The 15,262-nt window shown below is 40.5% G+C and overlaps 1 protein-coding gene across 7 annotated transcripts in view; it reads right to left on the bottom strand.

The window, feature by feature from the left end:
• CALD1 (caldesmon 1) overlaps positions 1 to 15,262 on the bottom strand; it is a 162,338-nt gene that overhangs the window by 124,087 nt on the left and 22,989 nt on the right. For 6 of the 7 annotated variants that reach the window (XR_012580132.1, XR_012580133.1, XR_012580134.1 and 3 more), the window contains exon 2: positions 3,495 to 3,579. The exons of the other annotated variant lie outside the window; for it this stretch is intronic. The gene's annotated coding sequence lies outside the window, so the exon portion shown is untranslated. The remainder of the gene's footprint in view (positions 1 to 3,494; positions 3,580 to 15,262) is intronic. 7 annotated transcript variants of the gene reach the window in all.

Raw genomic sequence — 15,262 nt, 5'->3', positions numbered from 1 at the left:
ATTGAGTTTATAACAGTGAAACAACTCACTTTAGGCATTAAAAGAACAATGCTACCTTGATTATGCAAAAGGGTTAGCTGGCCTCTCCCAGATCATTTCCTATGAGATCATATGCAGACTTGGAAACAGAAGGGACTGGTTTCAGGAAGTTTGAAAGCCTTTTATGGATTATATTAACAAGGCACAGGCTGTTCCCTAAAACTGACTGTACATCAAATTCCACTGCAGCCACATGCCCTTGGCTGGAATGCTTCAGTGTATATGATAGTACCAACAGCCACCAAAAAAAGCAGCAATTCTGTCATTTAATCCCTGTGTCTTCTTCCTTTTTTTTTTTTTTTTTTTTGAGTCCAGGGAATTAATTTTAATTTTCTGGGGTACAAGGAACATGCAACAGTTACAGTGGGAAATCAATTCTCAAAAGTTTCAAAGTGGGAAATCACTTCAGTTCTCAAAAGTACTCCTGCAGAGTACAGATACAACCTTTTACAGAGTTAAATACCTGTCTTACATCAGCAGAAATAAATGCTCAACTGCAAGATTTTGGAATGACACCTGATAGCTATTACAAGTCAGTTTTACTTTTTCTTCTCTGGTAAGTACTAGAAAAAAAAATACATCTGCACGAAAGCACATCAGTGTCTGAGAAATGCTTTTTCATGCTATTTGAGGTCTCATTTAGTTATTTAGTATTTACTAACACATTTTCAGGTCAGTTCAGTTACTGTACATTTATTCTTGATACAGAAAATTAGAAAGCAAATGAGAAACTGCATTCCTTTTCCAAGAAATAATGCTGTACATGTTCTGATTTTTTAGAATGTAGTGGTCCAGCAGACTCATGAGTCTGTAAATACACCTCAGATGCTGTGCTCCTGTTTGGAAGTGTCGCAGCACTTCTGGAGGCTCTGGCCTCCAGGCTCCTCAGCAAGGCTTGTGTCTCATTTGGGTTTCATGTTAGCTCTTTGGTGATGCAGAAATTGCATCCTGAACTGCACAAGAGCTACACTGTGAGAGACTGAGTTTCACTGTGGGAGGCAAACTAACCTGCTAATAGAATTAGATAACACTCACCTATTTATTAGCAATGGCACCAAGCAGATTTAGCTTTCAATGGAAAGTCACAACATTTTCAAACAGCTTCTAAGTTAAAATCTCCCATTCTATTTACAGACAGGGGAAGAGAGGAGTGCATAACTGAAATGCAGCTTCCTGTCCAAGCCCAGCTAGTCAAAAGCAGCACCTCTTGCACCCCAGGTAAGTTCCTTCCCCATGGGGTTGCACTTTCTCCTGCCACCTCTCTGATGCCATGGATGGAGAACCAAAACATTCATCATGAAGATTCCCCCAAGCACTAAACTGCCATCTCTTACTGGAAGTAAAACACATTTTGGTTCCTGTCAGGACTGGAAAGAAATAAGAGAGGAGTGAAAACCTCAAATTTATAATAATTATTTGCTATCTGTTTAATAATGGTGTTGTCTGTGCCAAAGAAGATGGAACAATTAAAAGACAACCACTGCCTTTGCTTAGTTTGGGGAATAACCATCCCTGATACAATCTTCCAGGAATCCATCCTTAGAGCCTTGCCTATCACTATTTATAACTGAGTAAATATTAGAGGATTCACTTCTTTTGCCCTGAAAAAACAAGACCTTTGGCCTTAACATATTTTTGGAAAGTGTTTCAGAGAAGGCTGTTGCTCTGCAGCAATGTTTCCTTCCATTAAAATTCCCTCTTAAAATATATGGCCCAAAGGAGGAACACTAGACCTCAAATATACCACAAATATGGACAAGTCTGCCTGCAGGCATTTGGAGGCTGGGAATTTGCCCAAAACATTATCCTTCAAGAATTAACCAACTCTCTGTCAGCACAGTTAGCAGCCTCAAAAAAGCCCCAATTTACTCTGACATGCCTTTGTCAGGGCAGCTCACTCATTGAATATTGCACTGTTTATCACTGCTTAAGGTTTAATTATTCCCAAGGACTGAAACTGAAGCCTTTATACATCCACATGCAAATAAAAAAATGTGTTTTGGAGCCGCTATTGCCCAGCAAATTCACTTTTAGGTTTCTCTGCTCCTGGCTTCAGCCCAGCTCACCCTGCCTCTTCTTTCCCTCTTCTGCTGACACAATCTGTGATGGCCAGGGACCAGAAGAGCAGGCAGGGTGATCACAGGAGCTCTGTACTCAGGACTTTGCTCTGCTTGGCCACTTAAACCTGCCTGTGAACATCAGCAATGAGAAAAAAGGAACTGAGGAAAGAGAACTCAGTGGCAGAAACTCACTAAAAGTGTATGCAGATAAGAGTTGTCAGCTCTACCACAAGCGTGACCATAATTCCTTGGGATTATCCTTTCTAAGGATAATTCCTTACAAACCTTACCCTTAAATAATAATCAGATAATGCAAACACAGCCCCTGGTAGTGACAGTCACTCCAGAGTGGTGCTCAAAAGGCAGAGAAACCCTTCGAGGCAAGCCCTTTCCTCACCTCCTCATCAAGGCTGGCTGCTTCAATTAAATTTTCCTTGTTTTCCTTAGTTTCCTGAAATTGTACTAACTTGCTTTAGTTTCCACTACGGCATGGTGTTACTATTTTATGTAAATGCTCCATCCTTTGGCATCAGTGAATTTGCTGCACATGACATCATCACCTCCACCTGCATAGCCAGAATGATGGAGTGTCCTCACTCAGAGCAATTTGGGCTAAACAGCAATTACAGACCAAGTGCAGCCTGGGAACATTTATTATTATTAGCAGGACTCCTATCAAGTGCTGAATCTTTTGAAAGGCAAATTTTCTCCCACTTGGCAAGCAGAATTTTTGTTACGTGTCCCTATCAAACCAAAACCAGAACACCTGGGGAACAGAGAGCCATTGGCTTTGCTGACATATTCAGTACCATTATTATCTTAATGACACATAATGCTCTCCATATTCATAACCTTTCACTAAGGGAAAGCCCAGAGTTGGTGTTGGGCTGACCTCATTATCTCACTCTGTGTGTGCAAAGATGGCCACATGCAGGGTTAATGACAAAGAGACAAAGACACAAGAGTCCAACATTGCCAGGGGAAAAACACCTCCTTCCCATTCAGGTAATTTCCAGGAAGCAGGAGATTAATATGGAGCCACAACATGGAAAAATTTCTCAGTGTTCTAGAGAGCTAAATTACCATGCACATACTTAGCTACAATCCTTAGCTTGCAAAACACTACCAAAAATAAAGGGAAGAATTGGGGTGGAAAATTCCCAAATATACAAGTAATTTCCGGCACTCAGTTTGATCAAGGACTACCACAAAGTGTCTTCCAAATCAGGCTGATCACTAACCCAAAACAACCATTTCCTATACAAGACTCTGCATTTCAAAGGAAACTAAGCTAACACTGAAGTGCAACTCATGATAGAGATTGTCTCAACTGCACAAAATATAGCTCCAGGAAAAAATAAAAAAATCCAAAGGTATAAAAAGCATGTATCTCACCAGATATGATGCCCCTGAGCCTGGAAGATGCTGCCTCTTCAGCTCCCAAGGGATTCTTTGAGTAGGCCAATGGTTATCACAGGCACTGCAAAGATAGAAGTGTTTACATGGGGGGGCTGAAGAGGGCACCAAAGGCAGAAAAAACTTGACATTTAGGATGATCTAGAAAGCAAAATAGATCTTGATCCTTGCTGCAGTGGCTAGATAAAATTGCACCAGTGACAAAACTGATTTGCTGCTCCTTTTCTTTTTCCAGGGATTCCTCTGTGAGGGAGAAACTCCCAAGCAAGCAAAGACAGATACTCTGTGCATCTGAGCCTGCATTAAGGGAAAAGAGTGGCTCCCACTTGCAAGGAAAACTCCTCCATCCATTCACCTGCTCCTGCTGCCTGACTGCAACCCAACCACAGAGTAATGCAATCCTCAAAACACCCTGGGAAGCACCAGCCACAGAACTGACAATTTTAATATCCAAACTGCACCAATTAATATGGAGCCAAACCTGATTATGCCCTCATTAATCACTTCAGAGAAGAAAAAAAAAAAAAAAAAAAAAAAAAAACAACTGAGGGAATTCCCTATTTCTTTTGGCTGTAGACCAGCACAGTTTCTTGATTGCTGGCTGCCTCCAGTCAAAGATGCAAAAACCTTCTGGCTATTTGTGCATAGCTGCTGGATTGCATTTACATGGGTTTCAGTGACAGGTTGTTTGTCTGTCTGTACATATAATTTGACTGCAACAGTGGTGGAACAGCCACCTTCAAGCAATGGCTGGGATAAATGATAACTCAGCATGTGGTGAGAAAAAATTGCCTCTGAGCCATGCCTCAGGGAAAGAATTGAGACAGCTCTTGGGAGAAAAAACTCAGAACTCCAATTTGGAGTATCCTCAGCCAGCTGGGAGAGCTGCTCAGGGGCTCTGGTGGCTCCCATGCCCTTCCATGTACAGAGGCAGTAAAAAAAGACAAAACTTCCAAATGTTCGTATATTCATTAGAAAAAATGCTGGAATTAAAAGGTGCAGAGAAATTTTTCTTTTATCTGTTAAACCAGGTGAAGAAAGATACCAAAAACAAGCTTGCTTCACAATCAGCATTTAATTAGGCAAATGAGTTTACCTTCTCACCTAATCAACACAATCAGCAGGTGGGCTTAAGAGTATTCATTAGACTCACTGTCTTTAGCAAGAGACGTGAATAAGCCCTGAAAAAAATACTTCATGCTTTTGCAAGTGGCAGTGCAATCTTACAGGACTTCCCCTAAATCCATAAGCAGCAGTGTCAGGGGCAGGATTTGCTTATGTTAGAGAATTTTGAGGTGTTTGTTTCAATTTCATACTGCCTGCCAAGGGGGGTTTTGAAGGTAGTGATGAAACGAGGAGGGAGGCAAAGTCTCCCCCACACATGCAGCACTGTGCTCCACCATGGCTAAACACAAGGGGTACCCTGTTGTTTTACAGAAACAACAAACCTTTGCTGCCCGCAGAGCTGGCAAGACAGAAAATCACAGCTGGGACCAGCTAAAATGGCAATTCCTCCAGGAAACTTCATTCTGAACTTCCCAGGGCTGTATCACAGTAAATACTAAAGAATGCATCCCAAATCCAGCAGACCTGGTGAAAGGAATGCAGGTCCTCTTTGTGCAATGCATAAATCCAGGTTACAGGACTATCACAGCTTTAATAAAACTCCCATTAAAGTCAGTTGCAGTTGTATGTTCTAACCCAGAGAAAATCCAGATCCATCCTGCCATCAATAAAATGCCAAACGACTCCAACCACTAATAAAATCCAAGGACTGACATGTCCTTCAGGATTCATGGAGCTACATGAAGTGATCCAGGTCTTTCAACAGGAACTCTGCTTAATTTACTGTACCTGTGAGAAAAAACTCCCCATCATTTACATCCAAAGAAGAAAATCTAAATTCAAAGGTACAACACAGTACAGAGAAACACCTTTAAGTTGTGTAACCTCCTGAACTGCTGAGATGTTTTGCAGACAAAGCCCTGAAGGTGGACATCAGTGTTAATCAGAAGAACATCTTGTTTTCCTCACTTAGCCTTGTTTCCTGTGATACCTTAACACCAAGTCCTTCCTGAGAGCTCTCATTCACAGGGTACTTAAGTGTTCTCCTCACCAACCAAACAAGATTGCTCACCTCCTTTAAGTTAGGCTCAGGTTTGTTGAGGCACAGCCAAAACACACAAATACACATATATATTCCTGACCAAGGACATGTTTTTCTTTCTTGGGCTGTTTTTACTCTGTAGTCCTAAGCACAGTACTAAAAAAAAACTTTTAAAAAAGGAATTAATTTTGCCAAATATCTTCAGGAATTCCTTATTGAAACAAAACTCAGAAATACACTTCAGACCTTTTCCAACTCACACCACTCTATGATTCTGTGATCTATCAAATGAAATACCATGAATGAGCAAATGCTGACAACACTGAGCCAGAGGAATTTTTTAATCTACTTGCTGATATAATTTTATAATGCTTCATACCACATAGCCTGCAAAATATCAAAGTCAAGGGGCACCAGTAACTAAAAAGCTTCCATAAAATTAATTTATTTGGTTCAAACTCAAGAACTCTCTGGCTGACACACACAAAGGAAAGCTGAGACAATTATCTTGCACTTCATTCTTATAATTTACTTTATTTACCTCATTATTTCTTCAACCTCCTATAGATCATCTCATCTCTATATTTACTTACATACTGACCAACTAATTACCAGGTGGGATAAACTGAGGTTTGAGTACCAAACCCAAACAGTTGTGGAAATAAAGAGTTTCTCTTCAAGGAGTCAGTACTGTCTTTCTTTCATAGCTTTACAACTAGAGACAGCGACTCTAAACAGAGCAGTAGACCACTGAGCATTTTATAAGCAAACTAAATTATGTTTTTCCATTGTTCTTTTCCAATGGGAAATTCTGTTCTCCATAGCAAGGGGAAATTACCATTTCCAGAAATGTTTCTCACAGAGGGCAATCCTCATAGCCCATGAGATTAAGTATGGGTACACTTAGATGGTAAAGCCTTTTACCAAAAAAAACCAAGAACACTGAGGGCTACCTATTTCCAGTCTACTGGAGAAAGCTTGATCCTCCTTTCCATAACCTAACCAAAGAAACAAAGTGCCTTCTTTCAGTGCAACACCATGGAAATGGCAAAGCCTGTGAAGCTTTGTTTGACCAAAGTGCTGAGGACAACTCTCCCCATTATTGCACCAACATTTAAAAACCTACAGAAACCACACCTGGATTTCTGAACATCTTTGGAGCCCTGGCTCAGGGCTATTTAAGCAGGAAAAGCAGCAAAAACACCCATTGAAACCATATCAAAATGGCTCTGATTTCAAAGGAAAGCATCAGATGTGCTGAATTTCCCTGCTTCCTAGCAATTCTGGTTGCAGAAGTTCCCAGGGATTATTTGGCCTGGTTTTATTCAGCCCCTATGACCAAAGGACATAACCCAAGCAGATCTGGGCTGCAGGCATTTTAAAGGATGCAAATGGCAAAGAAAACTCTCTTTCAGTGCAGCCAGAAACATCATTCTCCATTTACAGTCACCTGTAGAGACAACATGAAAAGCACCACTCATCACAGACAGCAGCATCTCTTTGGTGTCCTTCCAGCAAGCAACCTACACATTTCGAAAAGCACATTTGAAATGCTCTGTTGGATCATCCTCAGATTCCAATTCCCAACTCTCCCAGCTGACCACTGAAATGTGACAGAAAGGAGCCACAGACTTCTCATGTGCTCTTGAAAATCTCCCTTAAGGTGTCTGTTTTCATAGGACATAGACATTTTTGGGTAATACTTCTACCGCCTATCCTTCTGCCTCTAATCAATTCTGAAATCCATCATAAACATTGGCCTTTTAGAAAAAAATAATATCCTTTTCAAAAATCCTTTAATTCCCCCATGTATATACTCCATAGAAGGTCATGCCTTGTTTTACTTCCTTTTTCCCCCCCCAACATTTTTGCTCCATGTTTTTCTTTACAGGAGACCAAAAGATGGAGATTCTGTACATTTTTGTGGGACAGCTACATTGGGCAGACAGCCATTTCCTCAGCCAATATCAGCAGTGAATTTATAGCTCAGAGAAAACTCTGAAGAGACAGAGGTTTGCGGGACAAAGGTTTTGTTTGGTTTTTTTTCCTGAGACCCGGAAAAACTCTTTTGACAAGTTTGCCACTTGAAGAAGAAAAGGAGAATTTAAAGCCTCATCTGCTCTGAAGGGTCTCTGGTACCATGCTGAGCACTCTGACCTACACCCCACGAATGAGGTGATCAACTCCAGCTTTAGGACACACCACCAGACCTGCTGAGTGCTCCCTCGAAACTATTGGTAGCCTGTGTTATAAACTACACAATTTTTACTCCACCACTCATTTTCTTAACTTAGTTGTCTTCAGTTTCAATGTGTGTGGATGTAAGGAATAAAATACAAGCCAAACAACATTTTCCCTAGACAGAGACTATGCTACAAGGCTGAAATTGACCTTTTTTTTTCAAAAAAAAAAAAAAATTGAAACCAAGGTTTTCTGACAGGCATTGGTAGGACAATTAGAGTTCTGTAAGTGGGAAATGTACTGAGCACCAAACACTGAATTTTGGCAAATGCTGTGCTGACAGCATGCATCCAGCACAGCTTCGTGACAGGCTGAGAGCTGGATGGGACTGAAGGTTGTGTGGCAATAGGAAGGCACAGCACAATCACAGAGCTGTTTAGAGATAAAACCCAAGATAAGGCAGCAAAAAACTAAAAAACTTTGTGTCAGAAACATGGGAGAGAGGAAAACACAAACAACATTAATTAACAAAACCCTAACCCCAAATCCAAAACCTGTAAAAAGTTTCTTTCGAGACATTTTGAGTTGAAATAGGTTTGGCAAAATTTTGGAATGAGCCACTTGAAAAAAACACAGTACCAACAAAAAAAATACTGCATCTTTTTGATTTGGTAGGAGTCCACTTCATTCCACAGATTTTGAGATGTGTTTAAGATTCCATAGGCTTGGTATTACATCAGTGATTGTTCATAATGAAACTCCAGGCAGCAGCAAAAAAAGATTTAATGATAGCACCACCCAAAATATGGATATGCTGCTTTCTTTGAGCAGATTTATTGACAGGAATATTGAGTATGGGTTAAAACAACAGAGTTGTCTGGCTCACCTGTGCTTGCTAAAATGTCAGGTGACAGAGCACAAGTTAGGCTATTTCTTGAACCTCTCTTGGAGTTAATCTAATTCTAGCCTTTGCTGGATTTTTCAAAAGATGTCATTTGCTACAGCTCTGATACTGTCAGATGCTTTAAAAGTATATTCTCTGTTTTCATATCCTATCTATCCCCTTGAGGAATAATATTTTGATGGTTTTAGGAACATGTTGGATGTTGTTTGGACTGGGAGATTAGTGCCCTTCAAAGCACAGCATGACACAGTGGACAAAGCACTTGGCTGGCATCACCTCCAGTTTGGTGCTGTCACAGGAATAATTTTTCTTTTTTTGTGCTTCATTTTGTCAGAGTGACAAAAGGGAAAATGATGCCAAAGTCCTGTGTAAAGAGCTTGGAGAAAAAGCAGTGCCTGGCAGCTTGATCATAAAGCCACTTTACACTACAGAAAGAAGGTATCTCTTAAAGATTTCATTAAAAATAAGTACCAAGAAATCCACCTGACACCTTGCAACTCACACAGGGTGGAAAGTAATTCAGAATCATCATCTATTTTTTGCAGGTAGATAACCTGAGTCTGGGCGAGATGATCTCCCAGATCAAGTTGAAGTCCAATACCATATAAACAGGCAATCTTTGTACAGGAAATCTTACAAACTCCAACGTATTCACTGTAACAACACTTGCTTTGGGATTAAAAGAGAGTTTGATATAATATCTAAAACTGCTGCTTTCATAGTTGCCCAAGAAATAATTCTGATTAGAGCTGTTCAGTTTTATGGGGTTTTTATGCCAGAAGCAGATAAAGAAAGCAAAACATGGCAGAAAAACCAAGTTTAAAAGAAGACTTTGGAACAATGTATTTGAAGAATCACCTTGGAAAATGCAAGATAGAACTGTGTCAGAGCTGGAACAAGCCATGAATCATGGGATTTTTTCCCAGGCTATTTGAGGAACAGGATAAAACAAAAGAAACATATGAGCTGTTGAAATTCTCCTGCTTTGAACAGAAGGATGTCACCTGTGGGTCACCCAGTGATCCATGCCCCAGGCATCAGACAGACCTGGGCTCAAGCAGCCTCTCCCTTCAGGAGATGGGAAATGCTGAAGAGATTCACAGCCAAGAAGGTGCTTCCACCCAGTGGAGCTGCTCCTCACCTCTGGGAGACAGGGAGGGCACAAAACCCAACCTGGATGCTGCAGCTCAGGCTCCCACAGAATCCAGCTCAGAATGCCATTTCATGTGTACATAAAAGAGAAGGAACTCCAAGCACAGAAAGAAACTTCTGCTACAGAAAGGAGACCACAGCATACGCCATCTTTTGCTCTTCAAAGGAGACACTTAATTTTGGTTAAAAACTGATGTAAGACAGAAGATATGAATCCCCTGCTAAGCTTACAATTAGTGCCTTGCTGTTTTGTACAGCTGAAAAAAACTATCTTTAGATGAATTTTTTTTGGAACACTTTTAATGACTTTGGCTGCCTGTCTTGAGCTGCTACAACATTTGATTTCCAGGGTAATGACAGCCAGGTCTAAAATATCCTAATCAGACATCCAAGAATCAAGGCCTTTCAAAAATAACTTGGAAAAAACTCTACCCTTTCTTTTGGCATCTTCTCTTTGACAGAAAGTGCGTCCACTTGCCAACTGAAGGAGAAATATGAAAGAACAAACAGGCCCTTGACCTATAGCCAGACTATTGTTATGCATTCCATGACTGTGTGACAGTGTAAAAAACAGTGTAAAACATGGATTGAACAAGACTGGCTGGGAGCTCTCTATTATGCATGCACACTCATTCTCATGGTAATTTTTATGAGGTTTTTTTTTTTTTTTTTGTTCAGCTTGTCCATTTTACTCTAGAAGAATGCAGGGGTTACATGAAAACTCACCAGTTTCCATGCAGAGTTCTCCCCCCCTGCCAACAGTGACAAGTCGAAATAAGTAGGTCTGAAATATTTCTCTATTAGAATTACTTTATGCTGCACTGATTGACACAGCATTATCAGGCATACCAAGATGTGCAATGAAAATGCTCTGAATTTGTGTCCTAAACATTCACACAGGATTCACAGACATGAACTAGCCTAGGGCACTGGACATCCAGCGAGCTGGTGTATTATGGCCAGAGGTTATTGCAAAAACAGTCAATAGCCAGAAAAGCAGAGGGTCTGCCAGATCTGAGGGCTACAACTGGACAGGAGAAAAGCTTCATCCTTGTTTCAGCAGGGCAAAAAAATCAGCATCTGTTTATTACATGCTGACTTTCACTTTTCTTAGAAATCACTAGAATGGCCTCATTTCTTGATTTAAAAGAATCACAAACACTTATTCCAACCATATTTTTAAATTCTTTTTATATGTATATAAAGAGCCTGGTCTCCAATAAAATCTATTATTAAATCTAAATTCTGTGGTGTTTCATAGGCAAACTGTTTCATGATCTGATCCAAAACTCACTGAAGACTTTCCATCAGGCTCTTCGTTGTGTGGCTACTGAAAACAAGTGCTGCTAAATGATACTCTGGCATCTTTGTTTCTGTAAAGCATCCAGAACCATCCATGTCATGGAATAAAGCTCAAGGACTTCCCTGCTCTGTGGAGCCTCAGACTCCAGCTTTATTAACCTGACAACAGCTCCTTGGAGGACTTCTTTCCATTGGAAGTTATGAAAATAAATGTAAAATACATATGCTTGCACATCATAAAAGTGAGGGTTTGTTTCATTTTAGACTATGAGATTAAAAAAGTTACACTATGAAAAATAAAATGAAACTTACAAACCCCTAAACAATAAAGGGTTATGCACTATGGAGCTGTTTCTGGTCAACTCCTCTTATAAAAACGAAAAAGGCATCAAAAAGTCCAAAGTCAGCATCTCCGATATTTGTAAATGTCTCTGGTACCCATTTTGAAGCAGCAGTTGAATATGTTAGTGTTATTTTCCAGGAAAAGACCTCAAAATCTTGTCAGGTAACTACCCAGTAGTCATGAATCAGGTTTCTAATATGCCCTCTCCCATTTCAAGTGTAAATTAAGACCAAATCTTCATGCTCAGTGTGCTTCAACCTTGGTAACCCAAGTGATACTTCCAATGAGCTTTAGCACAAAACTCCTCTTTGGAAAGATCTTGGAGATCTTTCAGATGAAGTGTTTTCACACATGATTAATTATTAAGGACACTTCACCAAATGTAAAAGGGCTCCACATTTGAACATGAGATTATTCTTACTTATAAACTACCTTATTTTTCCAAACAGCAAACTAATCAGGTACTTGAGAGGGTGGGATTATCTTTAACTTCTGATTTCCAAATTTCTGAGGATATTTCCCAAGTGTCCCAACAAAACTCTCTATTATGTTGCATACCCACCATTGCACCTGACAACTTCCTCCAAATTAACATGTGTCAATATTGAACAGTTTTACCTCAAAACCAGCAGAACTTCTATTCATGTTATAATATATATTTTCTATATATAGTCTTCTACAAATGCTAACAGTTCAAAGAGCACAACTTCAATAGATAATTTTACCTCAGTTTACTACAGTGATGGTCTGCTCAAGAGAAACTTGCAATCTCTACTTGTACACTGAGCTATCCCTTAAAATTTCCATCCTCAAGGTACTATGACAGTTTTTCTTTCTTCTCTGCTTTTGAGACAATACAGACTGCTGACTTTCATTCTGGCTCTCCACAACTGAGAACTTCCTGCATGGTAAGAAAAGTTCTCTCTTGAAAAAATGAGTTCTTGCTTAACTGAGTTCACTTTGTACAGCACAAAACTCCCAACAGGCAATGGAGCATTTTCAAATTCCAGGGGCATGAAAGGGTTATAACCATTATAACCATCCCAGGGTTATAATTGTGGCTCTATCTCTGTGTGTTATAATGAACCCAAGAAAATAAAACCACCCCCTTGGCAGGACAGGACTGCCCCATGGCTGAAGGAGGATTCTTCACTGCTCTAATTGCATGGAAAAGATGCAATGCCCTAAGTGGGCATGACAGAAACAGCACCAGGAATTCACAGGGTAAAACAGCAAAGGGCACACTCAAACAGAGAGGATGAAGCCATTCTCTCACTCCCCTGACCCTGCAGCCCTGGCAGATGAAATATGGCACACAAGCTGGCCAGCAGAGTTAAATTCACATGTTTCTTGGTCTCAGAGCTCAAGAACTGCATTCCAGGAGACCTCTCTGCTTGGTGCCTGCTGCTGGCCAGTCCTGCTCCTCCAGGGCCATTCCCTTCAATGCCAAGGAAGGGCAACCCAACCTTGTGTTCAGTCACACCCAAATCATCACCATCATTGCAGCCACCAGCCACACATTTCCAACATTTGAGTCCGAGTCATTCGCCAAAGGATCAAGAGAAAAATTTGAAGAGAATGGTGGCTCTGCCAAATTGTAGGCAGTACTTTACTCATTAGATAACCCTTTCTCTCAGATCTCTTTGTTATTGCATCTGGGGGAAAGGAAAAAAAAAACATTTAGGCAGCTTTAGTAGTACAATTCTGCTTCTGCTATCTTAGAGATGTTAATGTCACACATAAATCTCCATGTTTTACGAATGGAATCATATATCTTCCCTGGCATTTCTAATTCACCCCTTGTTGTGCTATCTATGTACTTTATCACACAGGGTTACTCTCTGTCAGGTATTAATATTAAGACACTGTGCCTTGTCTTTTGTAGCAAAGTACATGCTCTTATCTAAATTGCTGAGACTAATAACTTGAAATATTGTCCCTGCAAACATACTTGAGTGGTGTATACTCAGATAACCAGAGCTTTTTTTTCTCCTTCTCCCCTTCCCTCCCAACAAGTGAACATAAATTAAATCTCCACAGGAGTTAACCCATGAATAATCTGCTTTCCCAGTTTGGAGGCAGGGAAGGATGCTGTCCTGCACCAGGTAACTCATGGACCACATCCCACACCAGGCAGGGCTCCCACAGGTGGCACAGTCCTTTTATTCCCCAGCAAACCCTTCCCTGCAGAAACATGAGCTGGGAAACAGAGCTGCTTTCCCCCTGGAAGCTTCTTCTTTGCAAGTAAACACTTTTGTACACAGTCCCTGCTGCTTAATCCCTCTGGTGGGCTCTGTGCCTTGGAACTTGGATACCTGACAGCTAAATTGTTTGCAACTGATAACTGGCCTAAGGATGCCCCCTCTGCTTATTATTTCTTTGATCCAGATAAGCATTTGGTTGTTTAATCAGTCACAAAGCTAAAGCAGAAAGAGAGAACATTGAAAAGCCTTACAACCCCATGTACTTAATTTAGCCTAAAAGTAATTTCTGGACAGAAAGGGAAAATTTAATTAACTCTTGTCTATAAAAATGCATAGTAAGATGTGTAGCAAGACCTTATACATTCCTTTGAAGTTTGTCATACATTCCTGAATACCTTTGACAGCCTAAGAAGTTATGTGTCTGCTTCTGATTAGATAATTGAAATAAATCTACACCAAATAAATTCAGATCTCTTAAAATAAACTGCAGAGGTACATGAACTTTGTAAAATGCATGCAGTGCTTCAACCAAAAGGCATTTCTGAAAAAATCAGCTATCATAAAGGAATTTATTTCTCTATTATTTTTTTTCATGCGTGGGGTCTGCAGCTAGCGTCCCAATTTTAATCCACACTTAATTCCTGTCAGTATCAGCTATTGTTACATGAACTGCAAACCACTGCAGCAGAGGGAAATCATATCTTTTACACTTCGTACTTTCTCCATTTCACACCTAACAGTTAAATACTCATTAAAAAAGACAGATAACACAGTGTCAGCCACTTGGAGTGACTCCAAGTCCAGCAAATATTTGCCTGCTATTTCAACTTGAGACAACACTGTCAGAGCACTGAACTTGCAGAGAAGAGCATTGTTTCAAATGAATTGGGAGCATTGCTCCCAACCCAACAAAGCATCAACCAATCCATGTTGCAACACTGTTTTGGCCAGACTACAAAGCCTGGAAAGGTGTGTGTGTGTGTACATATATATGTAATAATATATACTACAATGCAATATAATACATAGACCCAGATATATTACATAAGGTGGCAATAAAATTGCATGTGTTGCTTGGCAAGGAGAACAAGGAGAATTTGAGAGCACAACTGGGTAATAAGTGGTTAAAGCTACCCGAGACTCACACAGAGCACACAGACATCAAAGCTGAGAGTGACCACACACACCTGAGTCATGCTGAGCAGATGGATCTTATCACTTATCAATCAGGCAGCCCTGCCAATCATTGTGCAATGCCCTGCTGAAACCACAGAGGGGATGACACACATGGGATTCAAGATAGATCATCTTGATAAAAATCCTCATAAACAGTTTACAGCACGATGGCCAAACAGACACAAGAGCATGCTGCACTTCCAGCTGTGTGACAGATCCTGCTAAAATGCTGAGATGCTATCACACTGCACACAGCTAGGAAATTGTTGGCAACACCATCTCCAGCTCACAGCCATGGGGAGAGAACATTCCCCTTGTCCTTGATCCTGGGACCCAGCCAGATACAAAAGCAGGCAAAGAGGGCAGGTCTGGGCAGTG

Source organism: Zonotrichia albicollis, chromosome 4 (genome assembly GCF_047830755.1).
Source record: "Zonotrichia albicollis isolate bZonAlb1 chromosome 4, bZonAlb1.hap1, whole genome shotgun sequence".
NCBI classification, from domain to species: Eukaryota; Metazoa; Chordata; class Aves; order Passeriformes; family Passerellidae; genus Zonotrichia; species Zonotrichia albicollis.
Note: the sequence above shows the minus strand (reverse complement) of the source record. Positions and strands in the feature narration are given on the sequence as shown.